The sequence below is a fragment of the Aethalodelphis obliquidens genome, unplaced genomic scaffold (genome assembly GCF_003676395.1).
Source record: "Aethalodelphis obliquidens isolate GAN/ISIS:26980383/991018 unplaced genomic scaffold, ASM367639v1 scaffold11, whole genome shotgun sequence".
In the NCBI taxonomy this organism is placed as follows: Eukaryota; Metazoa; Chordata; class Mammalia; order Artiodactyla; family Delphinidae; genus Aethalodelphis; species Aethalodelphis obliquidens.
In genome coordinates, this window is record NW_020837955.1 from 40,916,197 (window position 1) to 40,930,991 (window position 14,795).

Below are 14,795 nucleotides of genomic sequence, written 5' to 3' on the forward strand. Positions count from 1 at the left end.
CAGTCATCTGTTAACCTGACTTCTCCTTCTCAGCCTCCAGATTTGCTCTCTGCTTGGTTTCTCCAGTGTCTCCATACCCAAGCGGGCCAAGGCAGCTCCAGTTTCTTCCTCTGACCTCGTCTCCTTTCCCTCCTTCCCTGCTTCCTGCTCACCCCTGCTCTTTCAGAGCATGGTGTACTCCTCTCCTTCAAACCCAGTGTCACACTTAATCAGTCAACCCCTCCTGGCTTCACTTGGCATGATGCCCTGCACCGCAACATCTGGTCAACCATCCCAGGGGCATCCTCATGGGTCACCTAGATGATGTCTCAAGACCCTCAGACACCCATTGCCAATTCCCAGAGGCAGGAGCCCAGGTCCCTGTGGTATCTATGGTGCTCTCCCAGCGCCCCCCTTTGCTGGAGAAAGAATGTAACCTGGGTGCTGTGACTGTCCTGCATTGTTGCACACCCATCTCATACCTGTCTCACCCAAGCTGATCGGCAGCCCCATCAGCACTGGACATGCCTCGCCCCTCCCCCATCATGGCTGGAAGGGGCCGTGGGGGTGGGTGGCTAGCGGCACCTCAGGCAGGAAAGGCAGGAAGAAGACAACCCCTGGGCACTTCATAGTTTGTATTCCCCTTGCAGCCCACTCTGTGATTGATAGAATAGGATGTGACTGCAGGAGCTCAAAAAATACTTGTTGTATAAACACAATCTTCCTCTAGAGTAAAACTGAACAGTTTATTCTTCTCATACAACAAAACTTTGCTATAATCCATCTGTTACTTAGAAGGCATTCATTCTCTTGATTTCTTACTTCCTATGTTTGTTTGTTCATTCAACAAGTAATGATTGGACTTCCCTGGTGGCACAGTGCTTAAGAATCTGCCTGCCAATGCAGGGGACATGGGTTTGATCCCTGGTCTGAGAAGATCTGTGGAGCAACTAAGCCTGTGCACCACAACTACTGAGCCTGCGCTCTAGAGCCCACAAGCCACAACTACTGAGCCCGTGTGCTGCAACTACTGAAGCCAGCATGCCTAGAGCTCATGCTCCACAACAACAGAAGCCACCACAATGAGAAGCCTGCACACTGCAATGAAGAGTAGCCCCCGCTCAACACAACTGGAGAAAGCCTGCATGCAGCAACAAAGACCCAATGCAGCCAAACATACATACATACATACATAAAACACAAAAAACAAGTAATGATTGAATCCTTACTGTTCTTTGTATGTTAATTAAGACAGGGTACCAAAACTGGACGGCTGGAGGAGAACGTGTTTCAAGAAGGAAGGAGGTTGGCAATCTGGGTCCTAAGCAGCTGAAGGATCAAGTGACACAGGAACAGAGAGGTGGCCTCATGTTTGCTAAGATCTTTGGTCACCTTAACAGGAAGGGTCTTGGTGGAATTGGTGGGGAAGCTAACGTAGGCTCTATTTAAAAACATCCAGATGTTTTGTCCGATACAAACTATACCAACATGTTTGGAAGCTGATGGTGGTAAAATATGAAAGAGAGAGAATGCAGGGGAGTGAGAGGAGATAGCTGTGGGCACAAGTCCTTGGGAAATCAGGGCATTTGGCCCCCAATAGGAGCAAGGATTTTTATCCATAGCTGCAAGGCAGGAATCAGGGCATGGGTACAGACATGAGTAGGTTGATGGTTTTTATGGTGAGAAGACGAAAGAGTCCCTAACTCCTTGCTTCTGCTTTCTCAACAAAGAAAGAGGCAAAGCCATCAACTCAGAGTTGTGGGGGGGGGGGTGTGTGGTGGCATGGAGGAGGACCGTGGGCCATACGAACATTAGAGGAGAGAAGGTATGAAATCCCCCTTTTACATACTAAGAGGATGGACCTCCTTACCAGGTACGTCATACTCGTTGGGCAGGGTTGGAGCTCATTGGAGATGTATGGTCATGAATTTTTACACGAGACTAGGAAACACTGTTGTAAGGCTCTTTATGGTCATAACTCGAGTGAGGTTCAGAGATGGGGTCACATGGGGTCACTCAAGGTTGGAGTTTGGCCAGTTGTGAGAGAGGGGGTGCTTTCGGGGAGCATCATTATAGCGATGGGCTACGGGCTCTGAGCTGGGTGATGGGGGAGGAGGGACCCCTCTGAGTGTGATGGGTGTTGAGGATGAGGCAGGAACAGAGGCGGGACACTTGTGCGTCAGAGGCTCTGGAGAAGAAGGAGTGGGATGGGGGAGCGGGTGGGAGGATGGGACAATGTGGTCAGCTTGGTCACCATTGACCTTTGGAGGAGCTGCCTTTTTGAGTGGCTACGATGCGCTGGTGAAAAAACCACTGAATCACCTCATCTCCCATTAGTAACTGTGTCAATTTCTGTCTCCCAAATGTCTCAGTTTCATCTCCTTTTCTCCGGCTCCAGGGCCACCACCCTGGCACACAGCCCCATCGTCCCATCTGGACACTCACGCCACAGCCCACAGGGTGTCCTCTCTGTCCTGGTCTCCAGCCCTCCCCTTCCGCCTGCTCCTAGCGGCCAGACCGTTCTTCTTAAGGCATGTGATGAGGTTTGAGGGCCTCAGAATCAAGTCCAGGATGTGCACACCCTGCACGATGGGGACCCCCTGTGCCCTCCCAAGTGAGTCTTTGCAGTCACCAGACTGAGCCACCTTCGTGTCCTCAGATGACCAGTGGGTTTCTTCCCCATCCCTGTGGGGCACACGCTGCTCTGCCCTTCCTCATGGTCAAGGCCAAGTCCTTTTAGGTGTTGTTCCCACCCCAGCCCTGACCTTGGAGTTGTCATTTCCCCCTGTGTTTACCCTTTGTGGGGTTTCTTTATGGCTGCATCCCCAGAAAATCACACAGCTCCTGGCACAGAGTGGGCCTTCATTGATTCTTTGATGAATTCATAAATGAAGTAAGTGTTGGCTCCTACCAAGATCATTCCCGAAAATGCTTTCTGCCCAGTCTCTGGCAGAACAAGGTACTTTATAGCAGGTTTTTCTCTTCTCATGTTGATTCCTTAGGAAGACCATTTCAGGCTGCTATTCACCAGGTATATAAGTAGTATACTGTACCTATCACATCAATGATTAATGGAATTTATTAAACAAAATGCCATTCATGATATGATGACACTATGTCCAATATAACATCTGCTTTCTTAAAAACAATTCAGAGTATTGTTAAAATAAAACCAAAGTGTATGAAAAATAGAACAATATGCAGATGTTTGTAACTGAGAACGTATGTCAGTGAAAACAAAATTAAGAGCATGTTTTATTACTAATTATTTAAATTAACATGTAATACATAAGTAATATGTATTATATCTCAAATACTGCCTTTGATGGTTTATAAAAGTGTGTATTACTTCATTGAACCTAAGACTTTATCCATTAGAAGTTACACCACTACTTTATGCATGGTCAAGAAACAAAAACATGCTGCCTATGAACAGTGATGCCATGGTTGTGAACTGTATGTCCGTGCTAACTCTCCACGTCCAACAGGAGAGAGAGAGAGCAGAGAGCTTGTTTACCTACAAACAGTGGCTCTCAGTGGAGGAGATTTCGTGCCCCTACCCGGGGGACATTTGATAGTGTCAAGAGACATTTTCAGTTGTCCCAGCTGGGATGGTGGAGCTACTGAAATCTACTGAGTAGAGGCCAGGGAAGCAGCACCACACAGGGCAGCTCCCAATCACAAAGAGCCATCAGCCTCAAATGTCAACCGTGCCAACACTGAGACGTGATGCTCTAAAACAAGGAGACTTCCTTGCACTTTTTACATCCCACCCTCGCCTTCTGCATTTTCTTTGCCTTTTATTCCATAGAACCTTGATATTCAACACTGAGCCTGTTCTGAATGCCCACGTGAAAACTGTAATAGAGCATTTCAGGAGCAACCAGGAACTGGAGAGATGATTTATTTCAATAAATTAACCTAAGCTCTGCTCAAGCCTCTATTTCCCCTACTCTAGTATAAAACCAGAAAACGCACTTAGCCACAGTTTACCTTTTATTTAAACTTTCAGAGGATATAACAGTGGTATGAATTAAGAAGCAGTAAAATTAAATTGATTTTTCCATATATGCTGAAAGATGCAGGGTTTAATGTGTGTTATCATTAGGGACAATGGAATCAATTGTAGAATTATTTTTAGGACACCAAAATTCTAAATTATTCTGAGCTGATGACCTTTTCCAGCTTGTCCCTGCAAAATCATGTGTTAAAATCATTTTAACACATCTCCAAGTCCTGTTTTTAGCAAGGAGCCAAACACAGTAGCGATAGAGTTGGTGTTTGGGGGAAGTTTCTTGGTGTTGTAACAGGAAGCTCTGGAAATTAGAAAAGAAAAGGCTTTCATTGATCTTTTCGGTACAAAACACATCTGACTTGATGTGCTTGAACTTCTGAGGCGTGATTCAGGACATGTCTGTCAACTTCAGTGTCGACCAATGAGAAGCAGAAGTGCTTCTCCCTCTGGCTTTCACACTGATGTCATGAGGAAACATGTGAAAAGGGCTTGGGGGACTCTAAGACGGTTACACTGTGACGAATAAGAGGGTAAACTTTCGATGAAAAGTCCATTAAATTCCAAGCTGAGCGCTCACCTGCCCTTTAGGTGTTGACGGTGAGTCTCTGCAGGTTCCAATTGCACCATAAACACCTGTCACAGACATCACATGACAGGCACAGTCACCAAAGGCGATGGTCAATCCCAGGACCGTGAGCCACTGTCGGGCAGAGTTCTCTGGAGGCTCCTGACTCCATCCCATTCCCCCTCCACAATGTGCCCGGAATCCACCCCACATTTTAGGCATCCAGTAATCGGCTTTCTATCTTCTCCTCACAATCAAATCCTGATTGAAAGAAAAACCTTGCATCGGACATTTACAGGTTAGGGTGAACCCCAAAGATGGGTCTTCCTTTCACCTGTCTTGAGGGGAAAGAGCTGACAGTGTGCTGGGACCTGTGTCAAGGAAGAGATCCCATGGGTCTCAAGTTTGAGCAAAACGCTTGTTCAACCTCTGTTTTCAGGAGAAGACTCCCTAATGCCATCATGCCCGATTCCCTCCCTCAGGAGGCCTCCTGCTTTACCCTCTTTTTAGAATAAATCTATGGCTTCTGACAAAGCAGAAGCTGTCTGGCCATGGGAAGTGGGGCGGGGATATGGGATTGAACAGACCCTTAAACTTCCAGCTGATCCTCCGTGTTTTAGTGCCACCTCCACCACATCTGAAAGTAACCGGTTCCATGAATACTTGAGTCCGTTGAGGGGTTTGTTGCGAAACCACCATTTTGATGGGCACCTTCCTCTGACCTGCTTCATCAATTGCTCCTCACTCTGCAAGATGCGGCTGTTGTCACATCTTCTCTCCCTTCCTTTTGTTCTTATGTGTGTATTTTTGCTGGGTTTAAGGAGATACTAAAAGCATATGTGTGTGTTCAGTTCCTTGGTGCCCTTAAGCCTCTTCTCCCAAACTCCATCCGGTGTCTCCTAAAGGACTGTGATCAAAGGTATTGGATCACATGCCCCAGCTCCCAGCTTGGCACTAATTTCTGTGATCTGGATTCTCTTGAAAGTCAGGTCACCTGCTTTTCCTTGTGGAAGGCTAAGTGTGACTATATGATTGACTGATTGACAACTACATGAGAATCATACCGAGGGGCAATTTACGAAAGGAAAGGATGCAGTGCTGACAAATGAGTAGTGGAGGTCCCAGACACAGGACAGCCTTGTCCTCCAAAAGTGCTGATCTTGAGAAGGCAACGATTTTCCTCCACTACTTTGTATTCCAGAAATATTGGCTCCATCTCAGAAATACTATCTATACAAGCAGAAAGCACCTCGCTCGGTGTTTCCCTCCATCGTAAGCCTTGGCAACATCTGTTCATTCACACGTAGCGCTTCTGAATCCATTATTGATGTGGATGCCCATTGGTGTGCAAGGACAGAACAGGCTTCCAGGGGAAATTCCATGTCCTGTAGAGAAAACGAGGCCACTGCAGGTAGGCTCGCCTACAACTCTGGCCCCAGAACTTTGGGGATGTTCATGGAAAGGGGGGTAGAGACAGCGTCCTTCCGTTATTTGGATGATTAGTGGCAAAGTGGGGGGATGACATTTGTTTCCATGTTTTAACCTCAGAAGTCCTAAACGAAGGAAATCTGTTATAGAAAACTCAGTGTGTGCACGTGTTTTGGGTTGATGCTCTTCATTCCTGCAAGGACTCCTTGTGCGTTATTCTCTGAAAAGAGACGTCTGATATTCAAGGAAATAATATCATACTTCTTGAGTGTTTAAACTCTGAGCTAAACAAAATTTTGGTTCCTTTTGAGACCTCTGGCCATCTATGTCACAGAGACACAGTTTAGAAGACAGCACTTTTGAAGGACATTTTTAACAGCAAACTTTAAATGAAGTCAATGGTTGGCAGGTCAATGACAACGCCTATATGTTACTGTCCTTTTCCAACTTAACAGGAACAAAAGGCCATGGCCAGATCAGTTAGTCACATATGATGGGACATGTTGCTATTTTTACTCCTGAACTTTCCTGGTATAAAAGGATCACCAACGGAGGATCTGACAGTAAGGGTGAGGAATTTGGCAATAAAATCACTGATCTACAGAGATTTCAGGAAGTCCAAAATAATCAGGTAAAAGATTGTATTTTTCCACAAAGAAAAATCTTGAATTTGTATATGCTTTTTAATTTATATTTGCCTGAGTAAGACTTTTCTGAGTCGTTTTTTTTTTTCCTACTCTGCAGCTCATTAAAATCCAGTCTTATTCTATTTCTGTTGATTTCTACAATGCATGTGTTTTGCTGTCATCCGGTTCCATCTTCTAAGGTAAGAGATTTGCCTCTATTTTTGATGCTTGACTAAATGACTAGAATTGCAGAGTATGGAAATTCAAAATAATCTCTAGGAATATCTGAAAGAAAAGGTACTTCCCTGTTACTAGAGTTTACAATGAAAGAAATATAAGTAGAGTCATAAAATTAGGTAAAAAGAAACATTTTTACAATAGATGATACAGACTATACTAAAATTTGCGTTGAATTATTTAGAAGTTGGCCCCTGCATTCATGTCACTGTAAAATGTAAATTATTTTGCCCATGACAATTTATTTGTTCCACATGCATCCACTCATAATCAAAGTGAACATTTAACCATTGAAACTGTATTAAAAATACAATGGATTAGTTTTCAAAAACAGCATCTTTCTTAGTTTTACAAAAATGGTAACTTCTTCTGATGTAGAATATAGATGATATGCCAGTTCTTAATGAATATCATATAAAATATTACTTCATATATTTATTCAAGCCTATTGATTGAACTCCTAACTATATTTATTGATCTGTTCCACACATTCAGAAAATGAATGTCTTTCTTCAGAATTTTTAATGCTATTGCTACATGACATTTCAGGGGTTTTATGTCAATACTTGGTCTAAAAATTTTAAATATCTTTTGTCACTGATAGTGTTTTGTACTTTAACTTTGCTTCACTAAAAGCATACTGTAATTACTGAAATTGATGTAATTATGAAACCACTTTTGGGATAATGAGATGCCACATGAATCCTGAATAATAAATATATGTCCAGACATAATGATCTAGCTATTTATATTATGCGTCTTCTCACTAATCTTTGCATCTGTCATTTTTCTATTTCTTGTTTACTTAATCTAGCTTCTTTTTTCCTGGTTTACACTCCTATGAGCATTCTGCATTAATTTAGTCATTGATTCTATAAGACACCACATGGATCAAGGAGACGACTCTCAATCCATAAATTGGTATATTTTCTCAAGTGTGTTGCTAATTACTTTCTATTCTTTCCCTGAAGGTTTGTTCATGACATTTCTCTTGAGCAATAGGCACTTGTGTGTAGGGTTTTTTTAAAATTAAGAATGTTCTTTCTTCTGTTGTTCTTATGAGATATCCTTGTCCATAAATGAAATGTTTCTTCCTTCACTGCATTTTCTGTATTTCTACCTTTTCACGTGATAATTTTGTTCTCATTATAACTGAATCACATAATAATGGTGCCAATTCGACTGTTTAGGGTGAGTGTTTATGCAGAGGACATATAAGCTTTTATAATATTTGTTATGAACTTCATAAAGTTTATCAACCAGGCAAATCTACCGTATTATTCAGTTAACGAGTCTGCCTGATAAGGGTTCCCTTCATGGATCAGCAAAGTTCATCAGTATCTTTTTAGGGATGTTTAGTGATGTTTTGGGGATCTCATAACTAGAAATGAAGCATTTTGTTTTGTTTTGTTTTTGCAATATAAAGGTGCATCATGAGAATTTCTGGAAAGAACTGGAATGCTTCCCTTCCTGAAATGACTCATAGGCCCCTCCTTGCTGGGAATTTCAAATAGATGGCATTGTATCGCACTTACATCTCCTCTGCTAACACAGGGTAAAACACAGTGTAAGAATTTTTGATTGGTTTTCCCATGACCAATACTTCCGAAATTCTCTGACAATTCCCAGATCCAAAATTCAGAAATGCCCATCTTTTTTTCCAGAGAACAGTGGGAATGGTTTTCCTCGGAGCTCTGACAGCTGGACCCTCCAGGGAGCCACCCACTGATGGGTGAAGAATCCCAGGGAACATTTTATGCACTGGCCCCATTTCAACTTCCAAAGTAACCCCAAACCAAACTTGTTTTCCTGCATCAGGATAGGAAAATGTGTGCTTTTGACACTGAAGTATGTTTCTTTATTTGTAAAGGGGACATTCAGCCCCCCTGTCCTCTTATAGTTCTAATACAGTTGAAAAACATGGGCTTGGAGTCAGATGTCTCAGCTCAAATCCCGCTTCACCTACAAGCCATTTAATTAATTTCCTCATTTAAAGGAAATTATAACCAGGAAATAATAGTACCGATTTCATAAAGCTTTTTGAGGGGATAAAGTGAGATGATATGCATAAAACATGTAGCACACATGATCACTGATCATGCCCCTTTGCTCCTGTACTTAGTTTCTTCATCTACAAAGTATGGGGTTAGTATGAACTGCAAGTTCTCAACGGCCAATCTGAGGTCTAAGATTCCAGACTTATTTCTTCCACAACGAAGCGCTCCCTACACTATTCTACATCATCCAGGCCTTTGAGGCCCTGATGAGGAACTGAACCAAAGTCAAAGGACAGAGATGTCAACTCTCACGTTCAAACACATCCTCATGGAGAACCCTGGCAAATGGCCCAGGATTGACCCCAGAAGGAAAGTGGTTCCAGCTGAAACTTGGTTATCATGGGTTGTTTTTCTCAGTGAATTTAAAAAACCAGTCCCAAGACTAATTAGAGCCACTTGAAAGATTCTTTATAAAGTAATAGCAACAAGATAACTGTACGGTGTAGGATGCAAACACTGAAGAGCTGCAATCCCATAAGTAATGTAAAATTAGAAAAGAGGGTACACAGCTCCAAATAATATTTTGTATTTTGATAAAGTATATATTTTAAAAGGTGTTTTAGGGCTTCCCTGGTGGCGCAGTGGTTGAGAGTCCGCCTGCTGATGCAGGGGACACGGGTTCGTGCCCCGGACCGGGAAGATCCCACATGCCGTGGAGTGACTGGGCCCGTAAGCCATGGCCGCTGAGCCTGCACGTCCGGAGCCTGTGCCACCCTTTTTAAATATTGGATTTATTGCCATAAGATTTTGAAAATTGTTACTATTGAGATAAGCTTTGAACGCTAAAGCTGTATTCTCTCCCTCTTGCCCCATCTCAACTGCCAGGTGTCTGGAAAATCTGACTACTTTGTCATATCCTACTGAACAGCTGCCCCATGAGGATGGACAGGAGAGAGGGACTGGATTTTCTAAAGCCAATTTTGGAGAAGACACTTATGAAAAGGTCCTTTCGCAATGGAGTTGGCACAGGAATGAGAAACACTTCCTTTCAAAGAGCAAAATCATGACTAAGTGTGCAAAGGACTCTGGGAATTAATCTCAGACTTTGTATAGTGTGGCTAATGTGTTAAAAGTCACTTATATCTTTATCATTTAGTATTGCTTTGCTCTCAGTTCTCAAATATCTTCCCTCTCCTAGCTGGTACGAAATAAATTAAGTTTAAAAAAATGTAAACCCGTGTCAAACTTCCACTGTGAGAGAATAAAATATTTATGTGATCAGTTAGTAACTTTCCGGAATAAGCATGGACACATTTGTTTGATCTTAAATTGGCCAGAAAGTATGAGAATTTTTACTGTGACGACAGTGGTATGAGTTTTTCCCCTGCCTATCATATCATAATACTGAATTTTTTTCTTTTAAATATGGTTTTCTGGAATGACTTTAGCAAGGCCAATGCTTTGGGGATGTGTTATTTCAGCTTCTAAGAGAGTCTTGTGAAATTAACCAAAGCTAAGATTCATGACACGAGTGTAATTTCCTCAATCGATTGATACCAGAAACAAACATGACCAGGGCCCTCGGGGTGTAACTCTTGCTACCCTTTTCCACCAGACATACTTAGACATGGATTATTGTTTTGTCTCGGGAATTTGTCTTCTTTTTAAATCTTAAAACATAGATATATCGCCAGTAACAATAAAGACAGCAGAGAGATGGCTGGTAGCCCAGGAGTGGTATGGGGGTGGAGGGAGTCCTTTGTGAGTCAGCTCCCCAAAACTGTGCTGATTCAAGCCCCACTCCCTCCCCCTTCAGGAAAGACCTCAAACCCCTTCCACTGAAACTCCTGATATTACATTTTTTTTTTTAGCCGCAGGTCAACCAGGGATTGAACCCGGGTCACAGCAGTGAAAGCCCGGAATCCTTACCACTAGACCACCAGGGAAATCCCCTGACGTTACTTTTTTTTTAAAAGGATAATGCAACATTGATTGATGTGTTATTATTTCAAAAGCATACTCTTCATAATGTGTATGTGCGTGTTTAATTCTGCAACACACTAAGGGCATTCTAGCCAATGCTAGTGTGTTCTAGCCAACACACTAAGGGCATTTCCATTTCACGCTATCGGTGTAGACACAGATGAGGTGGAAAAGTCCTAATGCATTTTAGGACTCGGGACCTTTTATGTCCCTCTGCTTTCTGTCCCTGCAGTCCTGGCCTTTGTTCCTATTAGGGTAGCTTTAGAAATCTAACCAACTGGCCCCTGGCAGCTCCATTCTCCTTACCCTCCACCGCAAGCCTGGACTCCTCTCGGAGCACCTGGAAGTGGCGGGAAGGGATCCATCTACGCCCTGCTTGTGGACAGGCTCTGCGGCACCAGGAGGCTTAACGGGTGAGATGTAGATTGCCCCCAAGAAACTGTGGAAAACCTTTCAGATGATTGTCGGGGAAATTGGTATTTTTTTATCTGCCTAGCATTGTTGGTGGGGCAGCTAATTGGATAGCCCACTAGACATTATTTACTCCTGCAAAGCTGAAAACCGGTTGCTGCATTAGTAAGCGCATGGCAAGCATGCTGTCCATCAGGCATCTTGCGTAGGGAAGAGAGAAGGTTTTTATTGCAGAGGAATCTTCTTAATTTTCTATTTGCATTTATATGGATTGGTTGGAATAATAAAACATCAAAAACGTAATTGGAAAAATTCTCTTCCCATTTCTGGATCTGAACTATCATTCTAACCTCAGGGGGGAAAATGGCCTATGAGAAAGTATTTGCACTCTAAAAATTGTAGCAGAGAAAAACTAGCAGGCAGGGAAATTTGCTCTCTGAGGAAAAATTGTACCTCTTGATAAGGTTTTAGGAATAAAGTGTCTAAGATAAAGAGGACTTCCAAGTCGTGTTTAGACAGTGTCATTAGAGAGGTGACCGAAGGATGACCATGGAAACCTTTGGAGAAAGTGAACCCTAAGACAGTGTAGCACCTGAGTGGCCAGTGGGTCATATTCAGTCATTGGCACCAGTTTCTGCAGGGTCCTGAGCAAGGCTGTCTACTCCCAAGGGTGCCTGAAGAATGGCCTGGGGTCAGAGGGCATGGTGATGAGAGGGTCACCAGAGGTTAGCGACTCTGGTGACGCCCCTTTGTCACGAGGGGATATTAGTGGAGGCCTGAATTTCACCTTTAGAGCCAGTTGCCTCAGGCTTGGGGTTAGAAGCCCTCAGAGTGCAAGCATCCCCAGGGAGGAGTAGCTTTGTGTGTTCATTCTGATCAACTCTACATTCACTCACTTAAGTTTCATTTCTTACCTGGAGAGGTATAATTGGAGAGGAAGGAAAAAAGCCCTGAGGGCCATGAGCGCCTCGGGGAGAGAATGCTGTGTGGAGAAAGAGACCACAAAGCAGGACCTGGGTAGGCAGGATGCCAAAGACCCCCTGGCCACACACACCGCACTTGGATCCCAGGGCCAGTGTCTACGCAGCTGCATGAACTTGCTCAAGCTTCTAGAATTTTTTGAGCCCAAGTTTCATCACCTATGAAATGGGACTAATACTTACTTACCTTACAGAATTGTCCATTCATTTGCCAATTCATTCACTTGACAAATATTTATTGAACACCTACTGTATTCCAGGGACAGTGTTCTAGGCAGTGGGAATACAGTACAGTAGTTAAGAAAACAGACCAATTCCTGCTCTCATTGATCTTTCGGTGGAGTGGGAGGGGGGTTGGAGAAAAGAAGATTATACATGTTAGATGGTGATAAGGGGTAAGTGATAAGGAGAACCAGCAATGAAGGGGGAGAGGGAGGGCGGAGGGTCTAGGAGTGGAGGCATAATTTCAGATACCGTCATAAGGGAAGGAGTTGTTGAGAATGATTAGTAAACCCCCCCAAATTCCAGGAATGGAATGAACAGGGAGAGGGTGGGAGGACGTGGTGCTGTAACCGAAAGTGGGCTCCGGCTGCTCGCTGCTCAAAAGCCAATCGGTGGAAAGGAAAGTTTGCTTTATTTTGGAGGCTGGCCACCAGGGGGGGCTGGAGGGCAGACTCCTGCCCAAAGGCCATCTCCCCGCCAGCCCCCAACAGTCAGGGGGCAAGAGCTTTTGCAGACAGAGGAAGGGGGCTGCGTGCAGAAACAGCACATTCAGCTCGGACAGTCATCTTGAAATTGACCTTGTGGTGGCCTGACCAGCATCATCTAGATTGTTCTTCAGTTCCTGGATTGGTTTGTTCCCGTTGCCTTGAGGCCAGTTCTCGGAACTGTGGCAGCTTATGTCATGGCTACACTCTGGTCATCATGGGGTTAACTTCTTCCACCTGGTGAGGGTTTCAGTGTCTACAAGACAGCTCGCAGGATACGGCTCAGAATATGATCTACAGCCCTTGAGGAGGAACTAAAGGTCCTTGACTTTGCTTAATGACTAAAGTATTATTATTTAGTCTTGTTGGACTGCTTTTCTTTGCTTCTGCATTTTCTCACTTCTCTGATTAAACTTATTCTTCAGCTAAAGTTTCTCCACAGACAAAAGGCAGGCTGAGGACATGGGGGCCAGGACCATAGGGTCCTGCTCCGTTTCAGGACCAGACAGGTAGGGGGCTTCTGTATGGTCTTGTCAGAAATTTTGCTTTTCCTCTGAATGACAAGGGATGGCACTGGAGAGTTTTGGGCAGAGAAATGACATTATCAAATATATCTTTCAGCTTTCATTGATTTGTAAGAATGAGGAATAAAGTACATACATAGTAGGTCTCAATAATAGTAGCAGTAATTAATTCTACGGTTGACACCCAGGAACTCGTATTGCTTTTCTTCCTAGCCTGTTTCATAGTTCTGCCCTGGGAAGTAATTAAACTGAGCGGAAACCCTTGATTGGGCAAGTACACGGGAAGGGAGAGCTGTCACTCTCCGAGGTGCTGAGAGAACATGACTGAGAGTCAGATTCCTGTCCCATCAATTAAAAATCACCTTAAAGGTGAAATTCTATTTCACTGGATTCTCTTTCACGTACAAATGTGGAACATTTTGTTCTCAAAGATTTACTGAGATTCCCATAGAAACATCCCAAATTTTGAGAGAGGGATGCATGAGTGTGTAAATCTGTGGGTAGAAAGCTCGAGCAAACAAATACAGGAATTAAGCTTTCAGCTCACACACTTGAAATTTTGAGACGCTCTTCTCATTTTCCTTCTGGTGGTGATTTATTTCTAATGCAGAAACATGAACAAACAAACAAGGATGCCTGCTACAAAATTTCCACTCCAAACACTCAGCCTCATTCATTCTTGAGCCGTCACAGAAGGAGCAACAATTTAGGGAAGGAAAATCTAAAAACAATTGAATTTCATTTCTCTCATATAGTAAGACCCAGAATATAGCAGTTTGACATCAAAGTCCCATGTCTGCACTCAATATTCTCATCTCCTTCTGGCCCTCAGACAATAACAGCAGAAAGGAAACACCAGGAGGCTCTGCTCTGCCCCTTCCCTCCATGTGTGTTTCTTTCTGCTAATATTCATGTGGACTCACATGCTAAGTGTAGAGGCAGGTTCCTCTGTTGATGGAAGGCTGTGGCTTTAATTCTCTTCTATGGAGGGATGATTGTCTTCTGGGCGCTGGACCGCTGCCCCTGAGCTGCCTGGGGTGACTGTCCTCAGCCCTCCTCCACTTCATGAGCGCTGAGCCCCCCTCAACTCCCCCAGGCTGGGATATGCAACTTTCCGAGCAGCTGACAGTCCAGCTCAGATTGTTTCTTCCCAGCTAACAAATCCATTCCCCTGCTCGACCTACAAAAAGTGAGATGGCCAGCAAGCCCTCTCTCCTGGAGCACAAACCGTGGTGAGCCCAGCCATGCAGGTGCAAGCACCCCTCTCTGTGGGACCCAGACCAGGCCCTGCAGTCATTGCCCAGCTGCTGGGTCTTCTGCCCTGACCTCTGCCCTCCATGGTG